Raw genomic sequence first — 6,305 nt, 5'->3', positions numbered from 1 at the left:
AAAAGGGTTGTAGAAAACCTGCTAAAAAAACACTTTCCCATTCATGTTATGATACCAAACTGAAGAATGATGTAGAAGAAGGATAGCTCTTTCAGAAAATATGAAAAACTCAAGATTGACTTGGTTGAACCATTTCACCTTTTTTGAGACCTCACTTAAAATCAAGGGGTGCAACTTTTTGTTTGTTTTGTGGTGCATGGTCACAAATGTATTGCAGAAAGTTCACTAAAATTACCTGTATACTGTCACCTCGATTTATAAGTCAATATGGGTTGAGCCAAACACATCTGAAATCAAAGCATCACAAATGATATGCACCATAATATGAAAATATTAAAGTCAACTCCTTCATCATTACGTTCACACAGCATTATAAACCAAGTCATGATTTTTGTGCGTCCACGATGTACCATGGATGGTTCAAAAAGAGTAGAGGGTACCATTTTCAGGAAGAAAATATTTAAATGGCACCTTCAATATAAGCAACCAAAGTGAAGAGATACGAATGTATAGAATACTCACCAACTCGGTACATTGGCGTTATGACCAAATTAACAGAGGTTACAGGAGAGGCTCTCGAGACATTGCATGATTCACATACATCACAACTACGTTGTATACCCAATCACAAGAGGGCAGCACAGGGCTTTGCCAATAATTATCATTGACACAAATCAGCTCATGGTTTTCTGTTCACTTGGATCACATGTTCCTCCTAAAAGCTTAAGTTAGGTCACACAAAGAGGAGCGCGCTTTTAACTTGCTCTGCACTCTTGTTACAAACTGAAACACTAGTCCCAGAAATTCAAAACAGACACTGCTATCACACTGTACATGTACATACACCGTACTTGAGCAAACCAAAAAGTTTTTTTTTTTTCTCTTTTTGGAAAACCATGTGCAAGGCAGTCAACTTTTTAAGCCAGAGTCTGACTCCCAAGAGCTTCTAAAGAGTTTATCCACACTAACAGGAGAATGAAATTAATCAGAATGCAAAATCTATTATATAGCCAGGGCAAATCTAGACAGAAAGATCCGTCTGTCCGGAGGAGTCTTTCATTTTTTTGACGTTATTGCTCTCCTCTGTAGAGGGGATTCCGTAAAGCCAGACACAGTCTCCGTGGAACATATTCGCGACGACCAGATACAGACCGATCTTTCGGTCAAGTGCAAATCAATTCTCTTCTTCTTTTCACTATGGTTTACACTTTTATACTACATATATTTTACTGCAGGGTGTATCTATAATACTTCAGGGCTGAATAAAGTCTTGTGTTCATAAAATCTGTGAATTTGGTGGGCACGAGCCACATGAATCCTTCCTTCCTAAATTCAAAGTCTTCCGCTACATTCTTCAGCAGGCAAATTGGATGTGAATTTTTACTATATTTTCCCCCTTTTTCCCTGTTTTTTACTCTTCACAGATAAAGTAGAACTAGTCCTTGAATTAAAAAGATTTCAAGGACTGATCACTAATGGAAAATTATTTTTCTGGTAGACTTGGATTCTGTTATACAGTACAAGATTTATTGACAGGCTTTCAGCTGGATGTTAATACGAGTGTGAGAAAAGGAAATGGGAAGGTATATTAATGAGCTCAACAGCATCAGCACAAACTATTCCAGGAGTTCAGCAATCTCTGATTGAAAGAGCGTCCACCTCTACTGAGTCTTACTAATATTTTGTACATCTCCCCTCTTTATATACAACTTGAACTTACATAAACACCACATAACCTGATCATCAAAGACAAAGCAAACAATTGGATCATGACCTCCAATATACACGTGTAATGTCTACGACTTGAATCATACCTGTACATGTATCTACACATCTTTGCCTATACTCGAGCTAGTAACGAGGGGTTAAAACCTCACAGACTGGAGTCTCTCAGAACATGAGGTTGTCGGTGTAAACTTCATTACAGAATCTATAAAATGTGTGTACAGCTACAGTGGTGTATCCGGGCGGGGGCGCACCCCCTCCCCTTTATTTTTTGTTACAACAAATTTTCTACAAAGAAAAAAAATGAGGGCGTGTGCTCATGCGCCCCCCCCCCCCCCAATTTTGTAACGGAATTTCTGGATCCGCCCCTGGTGTATGACAAATTTTAGTCATGTATGGAACAAACATTGGCTTGACAAAAGAATATTTAGACAGAAAAATCTGTTTGTCTGGAGGTGTTAATGTTATTTTTTTTTTAATCATTTCTGGGCATTTATTGCTCTCATCCGTAACTCACCTAACTGTCATACAGATTCCGTGAAGCCAGACAGTTTCCCGCAGAACATAATTAGATCTAACTTGTCAATTTAAATTATAATAATCCCCAACGACAAGATACAGACTGATCATTCGGTCAAGGGAGGGGTGAAGCCTGAAATCTGAAGGTTAACTTGTGAGTTGAGGTGTGAATTTTCTTCAATTAAACATTGGAATATGTTGGATTGTTTACATACCTTTCTGTAATGAACCATTCTAAGTTATGGTATCTCATGGCGATGAGACTGCACTAGCTACAATAGCTGAGCTAGACAATCGACTACAAATCTGACTGAGTAATGAGTGCCGAGTCGCCTTTTCACACCATTTGTATTGCATTGCTCATCTCCGCTCCGAGCTCCTCGAGCGATCCGAGTCTGCAACGTCTGGCCTCTGACTCTGGCCGAGTCTGGCTGCTGCAGCACGCATCAGGTAGTCACCCCACGTAGTCCCGCCTTCGAATGGGGCTTCGCCCACTGATGATGTGGTGGTATGATGATGTGCTTTCGCGATCTTTGCCAACCAGATTGCGGTCCCGTAATGCCATGCATATAATGTAGCATGCGTAAACGTTAACAAACCTTTTTTCCTTCTTTTTTTTTCTGAAATTTACGTGGATGTCCACTGAGTTTTACATACTGAACGGGTAAATGGAGGGCACAGCCACATAGCTCTGCAGCACAAGTTGCTTGGAGACGTACGACGCACTTGTCGTATATACAGTACTGTGACTGTACGATGTAAATTACGCAGCCAAATAGCGGCGACGTACGCGCGCGGTGTACATGCATAATGTACCGCATACCGTATTACAGTTGGTTCCCCATTTACAGTTCAGTCGCACCCGCCGCACCGTGCATGGGCACCTGCCCTGAAAATGCAGCGACGACCAAGGAGCTTCCTTGCGACGACACAGCGACACGAGTGTCTACCCGTACGCCCGTCGCAGGTACCACGCACTACCCCTATATCGGTAGTGCGGTATACGGGCCTTGAAATAATTCTTTTTCCTTTAAATGATGACATCAAGTTTGCATTTAAAACATTGAAAACTAAACTACAGTATAATTTGCCTTTCATAACGATAGGTAATTCTTCAGTTTCTTTTATTTACAACCCTTTGTTTTATCATCACTTATCTACAGATCCTCCCATTGATTGGCAGAACCAGCAAGTATTATATACCTCATAATAGATTCCTCTCATCTGATTGGTTAAAAGTGGAGTCATGAAAATAGCTGTGCCCCATTTAAAAAAAAAAAAATAAAAAATGGGGAATAGAATCAACTGTGCCCTGTAAATAGGTTTGGAGACAGTCGCAACCCCGTACACATGTACGCACCAATGATACGACCGCCGCGCTGTCGATCAGCGTTGATTACGGGTGCTGTAAAAGAGACTAGAATCTATATTTTCGGTATCTATATTTCGGAATATATATTTTCGGTACATAAAACAAATAATGACAGCTTGATATTCGGGGCACAGTTAAAATTATGTAGGCCCTCGGTGATGTGAAAACCATAACTATGCCCTCAGCTTCGCTTCGGGCATAGTTATGGTTTTCCACATCACCTTGGGTCCATCAATTTTAACTGTGTCCCTCATAGCGGTCATTATTTTGTATACTAGTATACAGTACTCGATCAATTTATAGTCAGTGTGACCAGCGTAAAAAATGGGATTGTGCTTGAGGTGCCCCCTCCCCAACTCAGGTGGTCATCCGTACCGCATGCGCGTTCCCGATATTTCAGCAATTTTTGGAGGTCAGCTCGAGGAAAAAAATCCCCAAAATTTCTGTGGTGCTCAATCGGCAAAACAAAACATACCGGGTCTTCACAACTTTTTATTGTCAATTTCATCGACAAATCAGCTGACAAACAAACAAAAAATGGTGTCACAGTAGGCCTACATAAAACGCCTAGACACTTCTTTTCCGTAGCAATTTTTATGCTATAAATATGCTATAAACAGGCAATATGCCTGGCATAATGCTAGATGCTGAAGATTCCGTAAAATCATGCCAGAAAGCATAATTATGCCAACTCTGGCAACGCGTTGGATCAACCTCTCTCTGGCGCTGCCTTTTTGAAAAAGCAATAGCGCCCTCTGTCACTTCCAAATGTTCTTACCCCGCCCCCGGGGATATCTGAGTACAAGTGACCAGGGAGGTGCCATCTCCCTGAAGTAACTCATTTTGGGTGTAATGGGTCTACGGGTTCAATGTAGCTATCATCTAATAGAACCAAGGAATTATGTCATGTGTTATCTCCTTTGACATAGTTCACGAATTATTTGCTTTGAGACTTTCTGGTTGAAAATACATAGGTGACTCGAAACGGTACCATTGGGTGGGGGTGGGCAGCCTTGAAGAGATAATAGACCTAATTTTCATAGCTACTAGATGTAGGCACCGAGGCCCATTTAATCAGAAACTAGAAATTATGCAGAGTAGACCTATATATGATTTGCTTTGAGAGCAAATTAAGTTTTGATATCAAAAAAAAAAAAAGTGCATCAAAAGAAAGGAAAAATGAGGTGAGATGTCGCTGTGATGCAGATCCCCCCGGTGTATACCCGTGGAGGGATCCTAAAGTACAGTGACCGTATATACTCAGACAGCGCGCAATGTTGTTACAATTGCTCTGTGACATCATCCTACAAAATCTGTACTAATTAAGCAGCGCGCGATGAGGTCACAAAGCGGCACTTCCGGTTTGTGCGCAATGATGTCACATTGCTTTGTGACATCCTACATTGACTATACTAAGCAGCGCGCAATGATGTCACAATATTGCTTTGTGACATCCTACATTGACTATACTAAGCAGCGCGCAATGATGTCACAATATTGCTTTGTGACATCCTACATCGACTTTACTAGGCAGCGCGCAATGATGTCACAATATTGCTTTGTGACATCCTACATAATAATGACTACTAGTATACTAAGCAGCGCGCAATGATGTCACAATAATGCTTTGTGACATCCTACATCGACTATACTAACACAGTAACAGACTAAGCAAGCAACACACGATGATGTCACGATATTGCTCTGACACTCTGCAGTGACCGGATGATCAGATTCAGTGCGCGAGGCTTTGTGACAGCATTGCACAAAATAGTGTAGGCCCTACTACAAAATGTACCAGTATTTCGAAAATGTCATAATAAAGTGACGTCATTTCCAAAGCGTTAATCGCGCCAATATTGTGACAAAGTTGATTTTTTTTTTTTCCGGAAAATTCATCCTTCAATGATTGGTTGATAGAGCTTGATGTGATTATTTCAGAATGTTAATAAAGAAATGTTTGACACTTCTTGGTATGCTACTTGCAAAATGACGTCACTTTTTATGACATTTTCCAAATAGTGTACTTTTTGTGAATTGATGCTACAAACAAGTGTGACATCGTTACCCCATTCCCGCGTCGTCGGCGTTTATGGTCGAGAATCGTGACCCCGAGTAATGGCTGAGCGAGATATCTTGCGAGCCATTATTAAACCACGCTTGACCTTGGCCGTTATGCACCTGCGAGGAAGGGTCTTCAAACCCCCTTAGATTTCTTTCTGTAGGCTCAGATGCTATATAGATTTTCAAATGATTTTTTTTTTATTTGCTAATTATACACCTCTACATATATAATAGCGAGCTTTGGATCTTCGACACGAACGCTACGACGATGCTAATTAGGCAAAAACAAAAACAAAAACAAAACAAAAACAAATGGTTCTCCACATGCGCGCGCGAGCCTTATGTTTGCATTGCCTAGCCCGGGAGGCTGCGTCGTCTTAGCGTTTGCATGGCAGATCTAAACCTCGCGACTTAACAGTGGAGGAATGCACATGACACTTGAGTCGTGATATCTGTCTCCAACTCTCTATTCACTGCCGTTTATTTTGTTATTGTCCGCGAGCGTTATCCATCTCCATGTTATAGACTTGAAGGACACAGCGAAGAAACACCCCTGAATGCGGAACAAGAGGTGCTTGCATGCTTTACTCATCCACATTTTCACTCAAACGTTATTTTTCTCACT

The sequence above is a fragment of the Diadema setosum genome, chromosome 1 (assembly GCF_964275005.1).
Source record: "Diadema setosum chromosome 1, eeDiaSeto1, whole genome shotgun sequence".
Lineage (NCBI taxonomy): Eukaryota > Metazoa > Echinodermata > Echinoidea > Diadematoida > Diadematidae > Diadema > Diadema setosum.
This window is presented reverse-complemented; position numbering follows the sequence as displayed.